Source organism: Crotalus tigris, unplaced genomic scaffold (assembly GCF_016545835.1).
Source record: "Crotalus tigris isolate CLP2741 ecotype Arizona unplaced genomic scaffold, ASM1654583v1 scf7180000017548.2638350, whole genome shotgun sequence".
NCBI lineage: Eukaryota > Metazoa > Chordata > Lepidosauria > Squamata > Viperidae > Crotalus > Crotalus tigris.
Window position 1 is genome coordinate 316,908 of NW_024096466.1, and position 21,009 is coordinate 337,916.

Here is a 21,009-nt window from a genome sequence, read left to right on the forward strand (position 1 = left end):
TTACCACATTATGCAGCCATTTACTGTTAGGATTGCTAATGTACATAATTCCCTTTTGTTTGACAAGATGTTGTAATCTGATCCAGTTACAAAGTAAGAATAAAGATCTGAATGGCTTTGCAATACAGATAGTTCTCAACTTACGACCACAACTGAGCCGAAAATTTCCGTTCTTCAGCAAGACAGTTGTTAAGTGAGTTGGCCCCATTTTATGACCTTTCTTGCCACAGTTGTTAAGTAAATCATTGCAGATGGTAAGTTAGTAACACAGTTGTTAAATGAATCTGGCCTTGCTTGTCAGAAGATTGCAATAGGTGATCATGTGACCCTAAGACATTGCAACCAGCATAAATACATGCCAGTTGCTAAGCATTTGAATTTTGATCATGTGACCATGGGGATACTGCTACATGCTAATTGTGAAAATTGCTCATATGTCACTTTTTTTCCAGCGCCATTGTAGTGGTCACTAAACAAATGGTTGTAAGTTGAGGACTACCCGTATTATTTAAGAACACAAATCATGATTTAAACCAAGCTAATGCTAGATCTGGATCCTGGTGAATTTTTAAATCAAAGTTCTGTGGAGCAAAACATCACTTTTCTTGGTCTTGACTGTAGCTAGAAAAGCTCACATCTGTCAGGACTTTGTGCTTTTATCTTACCGACTACTTGGGAAATCCTTCTTTCCTTCAAATTCTTTCTCCATCTTGAGGACAGAAAACTCAGAAATCTCTTCTACTGATGTATTTAACCATGTTTTTGGACATTAAGCATCTGTTTCAAGATTGGGTTTAGTTGTGTTCACAAATGTACATTCTGCAAAATGAGGATGCCAATGAACAAACGGGGTTTCCAACCAAGGTTATCTCAAAATTTTCTTGGTTGACTGCAGCTGGGAGGATTCAGTTGCTAGAGATTCTGTGCACTAAAAGATGCTTTGGGGTTATGCAGCTTACTAATTTTTCACAGTGCGCAACCAAACAGGGCATGGAAGCTAAATGGAAGCTGCATCAGTGAATCCAGGCATTTGGGCCAGTACTGATTCTACTATTGGGCTTTTTAAAAAGGAAAAAGATTTTAAACATCTGGCATCTGCCATGGGCCTCGGGGGCATCTATCCTAATATGCAATGAGCTAGCAGCCAGCAAAGCAGCAAATAGTCTGCACAATAATGACATTAGAGGCCGTTAAGAGCACCTGAGAGAAAGTGCAATCGAGGACAAGTTAAATGAATAGGTAAACATATTAATAAGGAATGCTGAAGAAAACATATTGTCATTGTTCATTACTGTCAAAAATATTCATGAAAACAACACTTTCAATTTTAACAAGCATTCCTCTGTTCATATGAAAGGTATACCATGATCTGTGGATAATTGAAACATACAACACTTCCTTTAAAGAAAAGCATAATTGTACAGATGTGCCAAACTTGGAGGAACATTACTGTAACGGAGCCATCTTTGCCTGATAAGTGGGTCAACTCCCTTCAGCCTTGCAGCAGTGTGGTGCTGTTGGAGCGACACCTGGGTTGTGCCTCAACCACAAAAACTCACTGGGTAGCCCTGAGTCAGTCATTTTCTCTCAGCCCAATGTATCTCACCAAGTTGCTGCTGTGGGAAAATTGGGAAGAGGAAGTTCTAAGTTTGCCACTTTGAATGAACAGAGGACTCTGAATGAAAGGTGGGAGATAAATCTAATAAATAAATATACTTCATTAGAAAATATTACACAGAGTTCTATTTATTGATTTGCCCCTGGAATTGCCTATAGAATAGAATAGAATAGAATAGAATAGAATAGAATAGAATAGAATAGAATAGAATAGAATAGAATAGAAGCTGGAAGGGACCTTGGAGGTCTTCTAGTCCAGCCCCCTGCTCAAGCAGGAGAACCTATACCATGGTTTTATACATGAGCACCCATGATTTCTGGGGGTAAGTTGTTCCACTGGTTGGTTGTCCTCACTGTCAGGAAGTTTCTCCTTAATTCCAGGTTACTTCTCTCTTTGATCAGTTTCCAACCATTGTTTCTCGTCCTTCCATCTGGTGCTTTGGTGAACAACCTAGCCCCCTCTGCCTTGTGGCAGCCCCTCAGATACTGGAACACTGCTGTCATGTCTCCCTATTTCTTCTTTTCTTTAGACAAGCCAAACCCAAGTCCCGTAGCCGTTCTTCATATGTTTTAATCTCTAGGTCAGGGGTGTCAAGCTCAGTTTCATTGAGGGCTGCATCAGCATTGAAGTTGTCCTTGGGGGGCTGGGTGGGTGTGGCCAGGGTGGGTGCAGTTTACTGGGTGGGCATGGATGGAGTGGGTGTGGCCTACTGGGTGGGCATGGCCAGCTCTACATCATTCGTGTCAAGGGTGCCTGTGGGGGCTTGGGCAGGAGTGGGACAGATCTGAGGGTCTCTGGCAGAAGGGGGTGGGACTGGGGCAAGCGCCAGGGCATGGCCCATTTCTTCATTTCTCACAAAGAGTGACACCTCCCCAGCATGCACCCAGGGGGCGGGGCCGACGCAGCAGGGGCTGGTTCCTCACTGTTTCTAGACGGCCTTGTGGAGCTAAGACTGAATGCACTTCAGCATAGATGGCCACCGCAAAATTGTACATTGGCTCCTGGCCGGCCTGGACAAGGCCAAGGCAGCGGGGGCCATTCCATCACTGTTTCCAGGATGGCTTTGCGGGCCACATGAAACCACTTTGTGGGCCGCATCTGGCCCCCGGGCCTTGTGTTTGACATGTCTGCTCTAGGTCTTTGATCATCTTGGTTGCTCTTCTCTGACTTTTTTCTAAACTCTCAACCTTTTTTGTGATATGGTGATCAAAACTGGTTGCAGTATTCCAGGTGTGGTCTTATAAAGTGGTAGTAGTAATAATAAAGTTGGAAGGGACCTTGGAGGTCATCAAGTCCAGCCCCCTGCTCAGGCAGGTAACCCTATACCATTTTGGACAAATGGCTGTCCAGTCTCTTCTTAAAAACTTCCAGTGTTGGAGCATTCACTGCTTCTGGAGGCAGGTTGTTCCACTGGTTAATTGTTCTAACTGTCAGGAAGTTTCTCCTTAGTTCTAGGTTGCTTCTCTCCTTGGTTAGTTTCCATCCGTTACTTCTTGTCCTGCCTTCAGGCGCTTTGGAAAATAGCTTGACTCCCTCTTCTTTGTGCAGCCCCTGAGATATTGGAACACTGCTATCATTTCCCCCCTAATACTTTGCATGATCTTGATTCTATGCCTCTGTTTATACAACCCAGGATTGTATTAGCTTTTTTGGTTGCTGCTGCACACTGCTGGCTCATAATCAAGTGATCGTCCACTAGGACTCCAAAGTCCCTCTCATAGTTATTGTTTTTAAGCCAGGTCTCATCCAATCTGTATTTGTACCTTTGGTTTTTCCTGTCTAAATGTAAGACTTTGCTTTTCTCACATTGAAACTCATTTTGTTGGATAGGGCCCATTGTTCTGCATGAAGCTCTGTCCCTAACCTGATCATTCAAGTCTTCCAATGGTAAACTCATCATCACTACTATGACTAAATCCATTCAGCTTGTTGCTGGTCATTTTCTTTTGGGATCCTTGGTGCTCTCTGAGCTTGGTTGTTTTCTTGCAGATGTTTCTTTACCCAACTAGTTAACCCTATCAGTGCTAAAAGGGAGTGGAGGTTGTTCTCTATTTATATACCAATGCAGGCAGTGGTGGGATTCAGCCAGTTCGCACCACTTTAGCAGAACCGGTAGCTAATTTTTTGTTGCCTAAGCCTAGAATAGACTTCCGGAAGTGGCATCCACACAGAGAATCGGTTATTCACATATTTGAATCCCACCATTGAATGCAGAGGTGTCAAACTCGCAACGTCATATGACATGTCACGACATATCATGATTTTTTTGCCATTGCCGGCAATGAGGTAAGTGTGGTTTCACTATGATGCATCCAGCCCATGGTCTGGCAGTTTGACACCCCTGTACTAATGGCTTGCCCTGGCAGTGTTGTTGTGAGTGTTCTTGGTGGTTCCTTGTTAGGCTTTGATTTAATATTAGCTTGTTTGTCTGAATTAGTAGTTGGTAGTTCTTTGATTGGGGTATTGTTTACTGTTTGATTGTTGGTCTAGTATTAATCTCTGCTTATCTGGATGTTGATTGGTGGTGATGAGGGTTTTTTGTCCTTTGTTTCCTCTTTGGCTTTTTGATTGTCTTTTTTAAATGGTATGCAGATGTTGTTTGTCTTCTTTATTTTTTCCTCTCTTTCTTTTCACTCATACCAGCAATACAGCTTTCTCTGTAGAGCTAGATCTTTTCATAATGTTTCCTAAGTAGGATAATTTGAGCCTGTTCATTTGTGCCTCAAGATGAACTCTGGGTTTATAATTTGAGAAAAGAAGGATGAGATCCATTATATTTTCATGTAGCATGCAGATGCATTAAATATGTGAGGGAAAATGAGAAGAGAACATATAAGGCATAAAGAATACTGGTCTTAGCTCTCCATGGACCAATAAGATTGAGGTTCATGTTTTGTTAAGTTCAGTGTATTGCAAACCTTACAGAAAGAAACAAGTTCAAACAAACAATAATCATTACACATTTTACTGATGGAAACAATCCAAAGTCATAAAGGTCAGTTAAGCAGACATTAGAAATGTTTCATAGGGAATATATATTACCTCCTAGACTTTTATGTTCGTATATTTAGTATTCATAACTCAGCAGTAAACATTATAGTAAGATCTTCCTTTCCAAAAGAAAGAAACTAAGCTGACGATACTTTTTCATACTATGTTGTGTTTACGTAAGTACTGTACTTTACAAACGCAAATGTAGATATTTCAAAAAAAGATTTTATTTATTTATTTATAAAATTGGCCACCCATTTTACCACAAGTTAAATCTTTATTATACATTTTTAGTGTACCAGAAGGTTCCTGATGACCATACAGTACTTCAGTTCATTATCAGAGCCAGAGATCAGAGACTGACATCACAGAGCACCTGCTGATGCCTTCTGCCCAGCAAGGGAACCACAACTAATCCCTAAGAGTCCTGATTTCCTATTGTTCCCAAGCCTGGAGAAAAGATAAGAACAAACCAATTTCCAAATGGTGGTCCTCTCTTTTTAAACCCAGGAAAGAAAATATAACGGTAGTGGTGGTATGAGAAGGATGGAAGGCATCGAGAAACATACCCCTCCAAAAACTTTGGAGACAACATTGTCGGAGTCCCTTAACCTTTAATTATAAGTATTGAATGCATATAATAAGATTCCATTCTAGATCTAGTTTAGATACATAGGTGGTTCTGAGCATTTCCCCTGAAATCAGCACACTGAGCAAAAAATTCAATTACTTTCCATTTCCTCTTACTTTCCCATAAAGGTGTTTCTCAGAACCATTTTCTCTCTTTTATTGCTTTTACTCATCTCTGTATAATTTATTCATAAAGTCAAGACACCATCACCAGTGTCAGATATTTATAGCACTTCGCCATTATCATTGGTACTAACAGGTTAGATTAAATTAGAGTGTGCACTTTTAAAAAAGAAAAATTGAGGGAAATTTGCAAAAATATTTCTGCCATAGGTTCCTTGCTTGAACAGTAATTGATGTTTCTGGCAAATTAAGTGATGCTGTGAATGTTTCATCCTGGTGTCTGGAAGCTGTGAGGGTCTGATGGGGAACAACAGGTTTCAGGTAAACCCTGGTAAAACTGAGCAGCTCAGGATTTGAACCTATTGATTCTAGAACTATTCCATTTTTTGTGCTGGATAGGGCTGTACTGCCCCAGATAGACACAGTATGAAATCTGGGAGTCCTCTTAGACTCACAATTTCTGTCAAGGAGCAGGTAGCAATCATGACTAGAAAGACTTTTGCACAACTTCATGTTGTGGCTCAGTTCTGCCTGTTCTGGAGTCAGGAGACTCTGCTCACAGTCAGTCATGCACTGGTTGCCTTCAGATTAGACTATATAATGCAGAGGTCCCCAACCTTCTGGGCATCAAGGACCAGTTCTGTGGAGAAAGGTTTTTCTGTGGACTGGAGAGTGCGTAGTTTTGTTTCCTGCCTGCATCCCATAGATGGGGCTTTGTTTGTTTGTGCGGACTGGTTGCTGGCATGCCGCGGTCTGGCACCGGTCCACGGACCAGGCATTGGGGACCCCTGATGTAATATATTCTAAATGAGACTGCCCTTGAAGAGTATCTGGAAGCTTCAAATGATACAGAATGCAGTGGTGGGAGCAGTTACATGTGCTCGTAGAATACACATGTCACATCTCTGCTCATTGGCTGCCAGGTTGATTCTGGGTCCAAATCAAGGTGCTAGTTTTAACTTTTAAAATCCTTTATGGCATGCAAACAGGTAATCTGAGGGACTGCCTCTCCCCAATTACTTCAGCCTGTCCCATTAGACCTGGTAGGAGAAGACATGCTGTGGGCACCATCTGCCAGGAACTTAAATTTGGTGGGTCCCAGGCAGCAGGCCTTCTCTGCCCATCTTAAAGCACATTCTTTCCACACACACTCTGCCCACAGATACACTGAAATCAGGTTAGCTCTATCCTCTTCATGTTCTGGAAGTCCCTCAAGACCTGGTTATGTCACCAGGCCTGGGTTTCCCAGGCAACCAGAGACATATTTAAATGGATCCACTTCTAGGTGGATTACTTATTCTCTCTCTACTGAGGTTTATATTTTTAATTTTAATAATATTTTAATACTGATTTTTTAATATTTTTATCATGATTGTTTGTATACCGTATGTGTTGTTTTATGTGATTATCTGGGGGATGGGTTGGCATATAAATTTGATTGTTTAATAAATAAATAAATTTAGCTTTCTCTAGTAATCTAAGTATGGACAAGTGAGAAGGACGTGAGAAAATCTTATTGGTTTCCTGGAAATGCGTTAGAGCTTGGTTTTGTCAGCAGCTTAGGGATCCCATGGAAGTTAGAAGCCTTTGAAATGACTATATTGTATAGATTTTGAAGGCAGACTTCTGTAACTTTAGTTATATTTTAAGTGTTTAATGATTTTTAAAATCTTATTTTTAATTGATCTTTTTTATTGTAAGCCACCCAGAGTCATATTCATGAGATGCACATTTATATAAATTTGATTAATAAATAAATAAATAAATAATCTTAAGTTTTTTTTTTAAACAAATTTTACTGGTTTTTTAATTTCTTAAAGCAACATATTCAGGACACACCGTGGTGCTGAGGTAATCAAATGTCCTAGAAAAAAACATATATACATAGTACAATCAATACATCAAGTATTCCCTCTCTTTTTCCCTCAGATAGCATGGTATATTTAAAATATCCAATTCTAGCTTAAATTTATTCACTCTGAACCTGTTTTTAAGCTTCATTAATTTACAATACCATAATCAAATTAACTTTAAATAAAAACATTTTCAATTCAGATATCCCTTTCATGTATGTTCTACTTTCTTAATTTTATCATAATCTTATTTATTTCTTCTCCCCTATTTAGAGTAAAATATTAATCTATCCTATATCTTTCAAATCCATCAATTAATCAATCTCTTTAAGCTAAGAAGATAATATCAGACCTTAAATCATGTCAATCCATTAAATAGAATTCAAGTCTCATCCATATCATGACTGATAATGTCCATATCATCAAAGAATCATATCATTAAGATCTTAATACAGAAATAAATTGATAACTGGATTAGTCTTTCCTATGTCATCACATACCCAGTCATTTTGCATTTGGTCTATTATGCAAAATTCTCTTGAAAGTCTAAAATTTTAATTTCTACATGAAAACAAAAGTCCAGATATAGGAGACTTAGTAAGGAGAAGGTCAAAAACATCAAGAGGACAGCCACCACTATGTGATCAAAGACCCACCCCTTTTCACTTGTACCATGAAAGGGCTTCTGTTGCACAACAGTGGCTGTCCTCTTGACCTTTTTAAAAAACATCCTGCAGATACCCCTGCTGGAACGAAAACATGGCCAAAACAAAAAACAAAAAAACAGGAGGAGGGCATCTGACAGAATAACAGAATAACAGAGTTAGAAGAGATCTTGGGGGTTTTCTAATCCAACCCCCTGCTCAAGCAGGAGACCCCATTTCAAACAAATGGTTGTCCAATCACTCCTGAATTTCACTTAAATGCAAATGCTAAAGTGATTCAGGGATGTGTCTGCTTGTTCAATGGAAATCTAGCCAGAATATCAAGACATCAGATCATCACATGATAAATGCAGAGAAACTGAACATCAAAGGAATTATTTAAAAAATCAGAACATAATTTCAAAACCATTAAACTGTATGCTTCCCTCTTTGTCTTGAGCAGAGTGAAAGGTCTATTGTGTTCAAAAAGCATTAGATCTCAATCCCATCTGTCCTAGGCCATTGAGACAATATTTCCTTTCAATTTTTTTCTACAAGGCTCAACTGAGTGTGTCTGGCTCCAAATTATCCAAATGGGCTTCAATAGCTGAAAAACAGTTAAACCCAGATCTCTTTAGCTCCAATTTAACATTTAATCACTATATCCCACTTAACAAAAGGAAGGAACTTCTTAAAGGCTATTTCCAAAGTACTGAATGTAATCATCATGTGGTTGCTCAGCCCTTCCTGGCCAGTAGTAAATAGTGCTTTATTGAGAGGGGGGAAGGCTACGTGGCTGAGATTGTTTAGCTAAACTTTCTAAAGATTTTGTACTCTGTTGATTATTTTGCATGAGTGTCTGTGGAAGTGGGATGAGAGCAAATGGCAAACACTGTGTAGTGGCATGGCATTACTTACCATATAACTTGAATAGAATAGAATAGAATAGAATAGAATAGAATAGAATAGAATAGAATAGAACTGGAAGGGACCTTGGAGGTCTTCTAGTCCAGCCCCCTGCTCAAGCAGGAGAACCTATGCCACAGTTTTATCTAACATTGGGACAAAAATATGAAAGCACTTTCCAAAGGTTTTCATTACTGAATTTGTACTGAATACTAATGTTATTTCAGGTTGTTCTCTTAGCTTTAATTTTCAAATTGTGAAATGTTTTTTTTTTTTATTGAAGGTTTTATAAATTTTACAAAAAGACAAAAATAATACAAAACAAAAAACAACATGTACAAAAAAAAAACTAAACATCACATATAAAAAAAAACCCCATCCCCCACCCCTCACAAACACCCTCCCTTCCCCCCCCCCCCGAGCTTCCCAGAGCAGAATATAGGCTTAGTTAAAAATTAACAAATAAAAAATAAAAATAAAAAATTAAATTAAAAAAAATTTTATATTTATATATATATAAAAAAGTATCTATATATAACATTCTCTATATATGAAAATAAAACTTATGAAAAAGCTATGTGATATTTTTTAATACCCAATCTAAATTGTATAAATTTTATCCATTTGTCCCAAACGGCAAGAAACTTCTCTTGCGTTTGTTGCTTTAAGAAAGCCGAAATCTTTGCCATTTCCGCCAGATAAGCTACTTTAAGAAACCATTCCTGCAATGTAGGCAAAGATTCCTTCTTCCAGTATTGTCCTACTAACAGCCTGGCGGCTGTAATCAAATTTAACATCAATACAACCTCCTTTGTATCACAATCTGTAACAATGCCCAACAAAAATAATTGCGGAGTAAATTTTACCCTCCTTCTAAAAATTCTCTGGATATTCCACCATATTTTGATCCAAAATGCTTTTATCTCTCTGCATGACCACCAAATATGATAATAAGAAGCATCCGTATAACCACATCTCCAACATTTGGGTTGTACGTCAGGGTACATAAGAGACATTTTTTGTGGATCAAGGTGCCATCTATAAAACATTTTATAAAAATTCTCCCTAAGGTTCTGTGCTTGTGTAAATTTGACATTTCTCACCCAAATGGTTTCCCAGATATCCAATGAGACTGGGACACCAAAATTCTGCGCCCATCTAATCATGCAGTCTTTAATTAATTCCGTTTCTGAGTCCATTTCAACTAATACCCCATAGATTCTCTTGATATGGGTTTGTCTTTGATCCTTGACTTGCTTAATAAGATTTCCATCTTCTCTAAGAAAACCCAATTTACAATCCACCTTCCATTTATCTACTAGTTGCCTATATTGGAACCAAGAATAAATAATATTTTCTTGCGCTAAATCTTCCCGTAATCTTAACTGCCAGTTTTGCCCATCCCATCTAAGTAACTGACTATAAGACACCATATCCATTTTTACACCTCTTTTTATTCCTTCTATCGCATGCCAAGGTATGGCCCATAATGGAACTTTAAAATCACTTTTATAATATTTTCTCCAAGTCCTAAGTAAAGAGATTCTTAAAATATGAGATTTAAAGACCCAATCCATTTTTTTATTAAATATTAAATAGGCATGCCACCCATAAAGTAAATCCCATCCCTCTATATGAAGTATCTCAGGATTTGTCAAATTTACCCAATCACTAATTAGTGTTAAAACCACCGCATCGTAATATAATTTCAAATTTGGTACCTTGAGTCCACCCCTCTCACGGAAGTCTTGCATAATTTTAAACTTAACCCTTGGCTTTTTCCCTGCCCAAATAAATTTATTAAGACCCTTCTGCCACTCACTTAGGTTAATCTCATTTTTCAAAATCGGTAACATTTGAAACAAAAAAAGAAACTTGGGTAGAATATTCATTTTTATCACTGCAATTCTTCCCATGAGGGATAATTGCAACTTCTCCCAATTCTTCAAGTCCTTCTGTACCCTGACCCACAACCTTTCATAGTTATTTTTAAATAATTTTACATTAGAAACAGACAACATCACCCCCAAATATTTTACCTTATTAACAATCTCAAAACCCGTCAAGTTAGCCAAAATCTGCTTCTCCTGACTAGACATATTTTTAGGTAAAATTTTAGTCTTATTTACATTAATCTTGAAACCCGAAACCAAACCATAATAATGAATCAACTGTAATAAGTTTACTACAGAGCAATCAGGTTGCGACAAAGTAACAACCAAGTCATCCGCAAAAGCTCTCAACTTATATTCTTTTTTGTTAACTTCTATTCCTTTAATTTCCTGAGACTCTCGAATTTTAATCAATAATATTTCCAATGTTAAAACAAACAACAATGGCGATAAAGGACACCCCTGTCTAGTACCTTTCTCTATTGTAAAAACCTCCGACAAACCTCCATTAACAATAAGTTGTGCCGTTTGTTTTTGATATATTACCGTAAGGGCTTGTAATATCTTTTCGCCAAAATTCATTTCTTCCATTACTCTTAGCATAAAATGCCAATTCAATTGATCAAATGCTTTTTCAGCATCTAAAAATATGAGCCCTGCAGGAACTTGGTTGTTCTTGTCTAAATATTCTAATAGATTAATAATTTGTCTAACATTATTTTTCATATACCTTCCAGTTATAAACCCTGATTGATCTTTATGCACAAGATGATGCACCACCCTCATAAGCCTATTTACCAAAATTTTTACAAATATCTTATAATCCACATTTAAAAGAGATATAGGCCTATAATTTTTTGGTAAAGTAAGATCTTGATCCTCCTTTGGAATCAATGATATAAAAGCACTACGCCATGAAGGAGGAATCTCTAAACCCTGTAAGATACCATTAAAAAGATCACTTAATGGTTGGATCATCTCCTCCATTAAAGCTTTATAATAAACAGCTGTTAACCCATCCGTACCCGGTGCTTTCCCTAGTTTCAATTGTTGAATTGCTGAGGCAATTTCCTCCTTAGTAATTAAGCCATTAATTTCATGTTTCTGATCCTCAGTCAGTTTGGGAAAACTTGCCTCAGCTAGATATTTATTTATATCTAGCAGTTGCACGTTAGTAGATTTGTATAACTTTTGATAATAATCCAAAAAAGATTTTTTAATCAATTCCTTCTGAGAAACTAATTTACCCTTGTAATTTATTTTCTCTATTATTCTCTGTCTCTGTTTCTTTCTTAATTGATAAGCCAACCATCTCCCAGGCTTATTAGCATTACAAAATGTATTTTGTTTCATAAACAATAAATTAGTTGCAGCTTGATCTGCTATCAACATATTAAATTGTGACCTTAATAACTTTACAGATTCTTTAATACTTTCATCAGAAGGATTTAGAATCAAGGCCCTTTCTTTTGATTTAATTTCGTCTTCAAGTTCTCTACGTTTCTGAATCTGCTTCCGCTTATGACAATTATTCATTTTTATCAAGACACCATGCATAAATGCTTTACCTGCATCCCATACCATTGACATTGAAGTCCCCTTATGCATATTCAAAACAAAATAGTCCTTTAAACACTCCTTTAACTTTTGAACATTCTTCTCTTGTCTAAACAAATTTTCATTAGCTCTCCAGGATCTCCTTTCCTCTTTCTCTTGAGTCAGTTCCATCCAAACTGGGCTATGGTCCGTCAGTGATCTAGGAAAAATCTTTACATTCTTTACTTTATTATACAAATCCGTAGTAATCAAAAAAAAGTCAATTCTTGAAAAAGATTGGTGTCTATCAGAAAAAAAAGTGAAATCTCTCTCCTCTTGATTACATTCCCGCCAATAATCCCTTAATTCCCAGTCTTCCTTCATATCAAAAAAAGCTTTAGGTAACCTTGCTTGTTTAAGAAAAGGAGAGGAACCTTTCTTGTCCCTTTGTATATCTAAGACACCATTCCAATCACCCATTAATACCACTGATCTATAGTCAAGCGATGTTATTTTTTGATGTAACTGCTTATAAAATTGTTCCTGTTGTTGATTTGGAGCATAAAGTCCCACTATGAGTACTTTCTTACCATATATACCAAGTTCAATCATCACATATCTCCCCTGGGGATCTGATTCTACCAGACAAGCTGGTAGGTTTTGTTTAACATATATAACAACTCCCCCTTTCTTCCCAGGAGCAGAAGATATAAAATGAGATCCCAAACGAGCATTGACTAAATATTTCTGATCTTTAAGTAAGATATGAGTTTCCTGTAAGCAAATAACGTCATTGGTATGTTGCTTCAAATAATAAAAGATTTTTTTCCGTTTCTGAGGAGAATTCAATCCATTAACATTCCAGGTCAAAAACTTTGCCATCTCCCTTGGCACGCAGCCTGGAGAAGACACCATCAAGATCTGAAAGAGCTGCATGTGTTGCATAACTCTTGGGTCTTGCTCCTCCCACCGGCGGTGATGCATTTCCAGAAGAATTCTCTTTGGGCTCTTTTTTACGTTGCTCCTTCTCTTTACGCTTATAAGCTGCACGAGTCATCCTCTGCTCTTTAACCTCCATCTGGCGTTGCCTTTCAGCTTGTATCATTCCAGCGGAAACCAAACCTAATGCCTCAGATTGCTGCTCGACTTCCTTGCCACTCAGAGATTTCTGACCAGATGGAGTTGAGCCTGCACCCAGGACCGAAGTATAAAACTCTCTAGCTTTGTCAACTGTATTCAATCTGTAGCGTGTCCCCGCATGGCTCAAGACAATACCCATCGGAATTTCCCATCTAAATGGCATCAATCTGGCTTTAAGCTCATTGGTTAAAAAAGCGAAGTCTTTCCTGCTTCTTAAAATTTTGGATGGGATTTCCTTTAGAATGATAACATCTTGGGCAGCAATCTGAAATCTTTTGTTGTAAAAGGCTTGTATAATCTCATTCCGCAGGGACTTCTTTGTAAAATAAATCACCACATCTCTAGGCAAATTCTTCTGCTTAGCAATCCAAGAGTTGAGTCTATAAATTTTTTCCACTTCTCTATGTAATTCTCCTTTATCCATATCCAAGGCCACCGCCAGATCAGTAAGGACCACCTCCACCAAATCTTGATTCATATCTTCCTTAAGGCCTCTAATCCTCAGGGCATACTCCATCTGTCTGTACTGAAACATTAAGATATCTTCTTGTGAGGACTCCACCTTCCTTTCCACATCTTGAATTTTATCATCAAAAGAATCAACTTTGTTTTCCACTTCCTCAAGCCTTGCATCGAGCTTAACCACCACAGTAGCCAAACCTGAAACTGCTGCAAGTATGTCTTGTCGCAAATCATTATTGATTTCTTCCAATTTAGTCTTTATCCCCGTTATCTCTTCTTTAAGATCAGATTTAATTTCTGATTTAATCTGTGAGGCAAATTGCTTCATTTCCTCTCTCATTTGAACTACAATCTCTCCCATTATGCCTCTAACCTCTTGTGCTGAAAGACCAGGCAAAGGGGGGGAGGGTGGTGGCTGAGCCGGTGGTACATGTTTAGATTGTTGTTGTAATTGTGCAGTAGAAGTTATAGGAGAAGAAACAACCTTGGGTATTGAAGAAGGCTGCTGCCTCTTTGAAGCCATTTTAAAAAGCACAGTTCTCACTTCCCTTTCCCCTCCACACAAAAAGGGAGGAGGAAAGAAAAAGAAAAAGAATTTAAAAAGAGACAAACTATAGTCCTTGAAAATCCAGAGAAAATCCAAAGAATAAAAGATAAAAGAGCAAACAATTCAAAAGAAAAAAAAAATTCTATACCAAAAGCAAAAGCAAAATCCAATCCTTAAAAAGGGAAAGTAAAACAAAAGGGAAAGGAAAAAAAACTCCGACACTTTCAAAACGCCATCTTAAATCCTTTCACTAATATAACAAAGAAAAGGAGGAAAAATAATCAAAATCAAATAATAAAAAAAATAAACACCTAAATTATATAACAAAAATCCTTTAAACTGCTCTGTCCGTTTAAAAATTACTCACCAAAATACTATAAACACGGAGATAGAAGCGGCGGTTTCTTTTGCTTCTTAGGAAGCAAAAACAGCTGGGAGGCGGAGATCAGCAGGAGCTCCGAGGGAACACTCCTTTCACCCCCTCTAGAAATAAATCCAGAGGGGGTTTAGGGGTTCTACCTCTATTCCTGCGCTCTCTGTCCCTTCCCTTTGCCCGGGAAGGGAATTCCGAGCCGCGGGCCAGCTGATGCACGCTGTGCTCCGCGGCTCTGACACTTCCCCAGCTGGACGGCTAGAAGATAGCCGCCATCGCCGTCGCCTCATACCGGAAGCTCTCCAAATTGTGAAATGTTTTTGAGAATGGAGAAAGGCAGAGATAATCAATCAATTAATCAAGCAATTAGGTCAAAAATGAGCTATTTTAATTGATATTCGTTTTCAAGTATTTCTTTTTCTCCTTTGTCATTCTCTATAATGTCATATAATGATGGTTCCTTGCTAATTTAAATCATAATGTTTGGAAATATTTGAACATTATTTAACTTGGCATCTCTGTGTTTATACCATGGTTCTTATTTATGCATTATAATAAAATAAAACATATCAGCCTGTCTGGGTAGTGAAATGAACTGAACACTTAGAGGCAAATTTAGAGAATCCTGTTCAGAAAAGGCATGGAAAGGATTTCAACAAAAGGAAAATTTGCCTCTTAATGGGTTAGTCCATCGCAGCTTTAGTACTGTTTGGCCTATATAACTATAGTTTTTCTTCTTCACTTTTCACTTCCAGTATTCACTGGATAAAGTCTATTCAAAGAAAATCCATTACTGATGGCACAGGCTCCTGCAATCCATTCCAGGCTAAAATTGTTTGTCCAATTAACACTATTTGGTGCTAATGTACAGAAGCTTACTTAGAAGGTATAGTAGCTGAGTTGAATGAGCTTCATTTTGACAAGAGTTTAGCATAAGAGCAACTTTTCTCCCATAGGCACTGAAAAGTGATGATTGAAATGTGCTTGAGTTTATCTGTAAGCAGCCAGCTCCTGAGAATTTTGAGCAAAACATTTAATTGGAAGAGATAGAAATATAAATCAGTGTTTGGAGGAAAAATCTCTGTATGTGTGAGTTTGTTTGATTTTTCTTTTTTCTTTCTTTTCTGTTTCTGCTCTCTTATTGGCAATAATAAATGTATAATAAGGAATTAACCTAAACAATAAAAGATTAGCAGGAGGGATTGTATTGTTCCTTTTCAAGATAAACTGAAATAATGATAAGATAGACAAAACAGACACAGGTTTCCACGCATAGTTTTCACAATTAGAACCATAACCATTATTGAAGTTATGAATCAGAATTGATTTATGCTGTACTCAGTCACTATTTCCTAGGCTCTTATAATTTCAGTTTACAGGTGAGGGATGCTTCCTTCACTTCTGCAGGCAAATGGCAATTAATAAATTATGCCACCCTATATTTCTACTGACAGCCAGCATATTCTAATCCACTATTATCAATAGACCAGCTATCCCATGTTTACAATGGTAAAAGCACTCAAAGAACCAAGATCATTAAGTATGTTTAGGGAATATAATGTTAAGAACTCTTTGACTGATAATCGCTTTCATTTAAGCATGCAAAATCTCCACTGAGAGCCAGGTGAAAACATTAGGTTAGGAACAGGAAAGGCCAGGTTTTAATCTACAGTACCTTCAACCATACACTGGGCAACTTTGAGACAGCTTTTTCACACAGGTTGTTGCAGAGAAAAATAGGAGGCAGGAATGTTATGAATACTCGTTTGAGCTCCTAAATAAAATGTGGGGTATAAATGTAATGAAGAGATTAAGAAAAGGCAGCTGCTCCCACAGGGTATCTACGTAATCCCTACATTTTGGCCTATATCTGAAGTAATTGTTATTGCTGATCAATACTGCTTGGAAAAAAAGAAAATACGAGGAAAATCCACAGCAGGATGGATCAGTTACAGTGGTAATGTGCATACCATTGGGAGATCTGAAAAACCAGATTAGGGATAGATTGTCATGGAAAAAACCTATGTGGTCACAGGAGTTGAAAACTACTTGATGTCATGTCACCGTTAATCGTCATTGCTTCATTCTCAAGAGGGAGCAAAGAAATGAAAAAACTACTTAATTTCTTCCTGCCAGTATAAACATGAGGAACGCTTGTGCAAGCTGTTTTTCTCCATAGCCACAGTAGGTGCTTTAATACATACATGTGAACCCAGATGCATTCATTGGAACATAACAGTTTTGGTGTGTCCAATGGAAGACTCTTTCATAGCCTATACCAGTGTTTCTCAACCTTGACAATTTTAAGGCATGTGGACTTCAACTCCCAGAATTCCACAGCCAGCAATGCTGGCTGTGGAATTCTGGGAGTTGAAGTCCACATGCCTTAAAATTGTCAAGGTTGAGAAACACTGGCCTATACTGTAATTCATGGGGTTCAAAAAGGATTAAAGGATTCCCTTTCCTTTATCAGTTCACATGTGGGTCAATGGGCAGAGGCAAGAATCTTAAAATTCTGAAATAACTCATTTGGTTTACACAGTGCAAATGATACATCCAGTGGTGGGGTTCAAATATGTGAACAACTGGTTCTCTGTGTGGATGCCGCTTCCGGAAGTCCATTCTGGGCCTGGGCAACAAAAAATTAGCTACCGGTTCTGCTGAAGTGGTGCGAACCGGATACATCAAAGATCTACAGTACTACTGTCCCATTTATGATTTCAAAACACAGCCTATTCTAAATAGAATGAGATAGGTTTCCATAGAGGGTGAAACATGAAAGTGTTGGGAGGGCTGAATTCATTAAACACAACAACTGTTCCCAGTGAATCCATCCTTATGATTTTCTAAAATCTAAATTATTAAATTTTAAATTACTAATACAAAAATATGATAATAAAGTGCTGCAGAAAAACAAACTTGATGTTATGTTTTTTTAGGATTATATTATAGATCTCTGCATATACAAACTCGTTGGATTCATAAACATAGAATAAAAATGTGTGTACTTTAAGGGTAAATGGCTGCTGTAGGAAAAAGTGTTCTGATGCAGCCATATTATTGCCATCACATGATTCCTTTTTAGTAGTGTTTTATCAAACTGCATGAGGATTACCACAGCAGATGAGAAGGAAATGCAAATGAAATAAAACAATCAAAAGTTCTGGTGAGCTATACAGGAGTCAGATTTTTAGAACTTTAGTTATAATTAAATCTTCATGTATAGAATACAAATGAAATGAATCCAGTAAATAGCAAAAGAAAGGAGGAAAAAATCAGTGTTTTTCTAAATCAGTTATGTAATCAGCCTTTGCTCTACTCATATTAAAATTCTTTTAAAATTTATGTTAATTGGGCAACATTACTTCTTCCACTGTACTGAGGAATATCAGAAAACTTAATCATTTTGTACACTCTCACTGAAATTACTTTACAGTGGGATTAAAATGATTCAGGTCACAATTGGAAAGACACAGACTAGGAGGAAAAGCCACAAAATATAGTGGGATTTACTTATTTGGAACTCCTCAAAGGACAGCACTGTCAATGAAGGATGTGCTGACCTCTGTGGTCCAGGTTGACTGACTTTCATTCCACATGAATTGCAGTTCTCAAATTAGCATGACTTTTCTATGTAAATGGGGCTGTATTCTCATCAGTTCTGCCAGTGTGGCTAATTATTAGATATTCCATGTGGGAAATCATCCTGAGGTAATAAGCTGATCAAGCTTTGACTGAAAAAAACCCTCACTAACTCTCACACACTGCATCTTTTTTATTAAAAGAGAACAATTTAGATTTGCAACACATGTAATGACTACTTTATAATAAATTCTACAAACAACACTGCCTTGAAAAACAAGTGCTACAAGAAATGAGATAGATGTTGTCAGTCCCACAAACACAAGCAAGTGCCTTTGCAGATAGGTTGGGCCAAGAATATGTACACACTAACATACACAGAGACACATATTTCAGTCTCAAAATGTATATGCAATTAAGTTATCTGTTTCTTTGGAATCCCATAGACTTAACAGCTCTGCCAACAACTGTATATCTCAGAAGCAGGTGCAGGATATTTCTATTCATAATTCCCATAGTTGGAAATGAATATGATGGTATCTGTTATGATTGAGAAGCACAATTAGGAAAGCCAGATATCTGTATTGTCCTATCAAATGCTAAGATAAAACTTTCCTGCTTCTCTAAGCAGGTATATGCAGACCACCATTTTACAATAAATTATACCAAGCATCCATATCTGATATACAATAACAGACTTTTTTGTATTGGTGGAATACAGTACAACAGAGTCAGTTTTTCCAGTTGTTATATGGACTTTATGCTAGCTACCTACAAAGTGTTGCTTTTTAAAATTCTATCTTTTATATAAACATGTACACTCATGCACCCTCAGGAGGCTCACAACTTTTCTATGATTCAGTAAAATTTATGAAAATTAACTTTAAATGATACCAGAACAGTAAAAATAATTCTGATATATTCTTTTTCTTGATTTTAGCAATTTGTTTGCCACACCAGTGCTTTAGCTTCTTTACCAGGGATGGGCAACCTGTAACTCTGAAGACATGTATGGCCCTCAGCCTTTTATCTGTGGCCCCTCAGAATCCCTCTGGCCATTATGACTCCAAATGGGTAATGTGACTTTCAAGCAGTTTGAGTAGGAAAACATGAAAAAATATGCTTAAAAACATGGCCAACATTTCTCCTCCATCTCCAGGAGAAGAAAACAAAACAAAAATAATTCTCAGTCTCTCCCACAGGCACCATTAACCTATCCTCCACCCTATCCGCCTCAATTCTCCACACCAGTGCTCTTGCACTATATGTACTATACATGGACTTGCTTTCTTCATTCAGGCATACGTGCCATATTTATTAACATGACAGAGGGGCTAGATGTATAAACCCATCACTGGTAAACCTGTGAAAACAATTTCATATGCATGATTCTTGGGAGTGTGTTTATCTTCTGGATGTCCTAACCTGTTAGCTTTTATGAACCCACTGCATGATTTAAATGTTGGTATTCTTTTAGTTTTCATATTTTTGGCAGAGACACTCTGGGACTCAGTTAAAAGTTTCACCCCATAGTCTGTGTAAGGAGAAGCAGTCCAAAGTGCCCATTAGAATACCTAAATTGGAGTCTTGCAAGGCAAGAGAGATCACAAAGCAATTAGCAATTTAGTATCACTCTTTGTCTTGCCTGGCTCATATCATCATTTTAATCCTGAAAATTCCTGCTATTCAATATTTATGCTACCCCATCAATTGCATCCAAAGTGCTTCCTTATTCTAATTTAGAAATTATTGTTTTCTTCTCTTGCCCTAATGTAGTAACCTCATTCACTTGGAGAGGAATAACAGAACAATGTATAGAAAGTGCATAACTGTATCTGTCATGCTGTGAAATTGGAGTAAGAGACGACTAGCAAAATAATTAACCAAGCCTGTCTAGGAAAAGCTGCATTGAGCTACAAAGCACGTTATCTATTAGATTTCAGTATGTTGAAACCAAAAGCTGTTGCATAATTCCTGGATTACGCGCCAGTCAAAGAACAATGTGAAGATGAGCTTATATTGTCAAGCACATGACCACAATTCCCACTGTTTGCAGCCTCCCACAGGGATGTAACCATGATTTACAACATTTTTATTGTAAACCAGTGTTTACTTCCTGTTTGGGGGGGGAAATACCCTGTAGTGGGCTCATTTAATGACTGTGGTGTTCACTTAATAATTGTGAGGGTCATTTATGACCCCAACATTCACTTAACAAATGCCACAAAAAGGAAATAAAATGGCTCCACTCACATGGCTGCCTGCTTTACAACCATCATATCTTACAACCGTAATTGGCAGTCTCCGTTATGGTCATAAATTGAGGACTACCTATACTTGATTTTGTTATGTTTATTGTTTCATTTCCCTGTTCCATTCCAGAAAAAGATTCGCACTTGAGAAAATAACATGATTATTATTGTGTAGAACAAAAAAGGTAAGTTATGGATATATTTTATTCATGTAGGTACCATAGAAAACTGAATCAAAATATAAAAGCTAAAGTTACAAGAGCAGTAAAGCTGCAGGCACAATTCTTTACTTGCACCATTTATTTTTCTTGGCTCTACAGTAGTTAAAATTAGGAATGGGTGAATCCATCAAGCTTTATTCCACCTAATTTCTCACTTTTCTAAAATTGTTCATTGTATTCTACTACTATTTATTTATTTAAATAATACATATGGCCAGCCATTTCACAATAGTAACTTT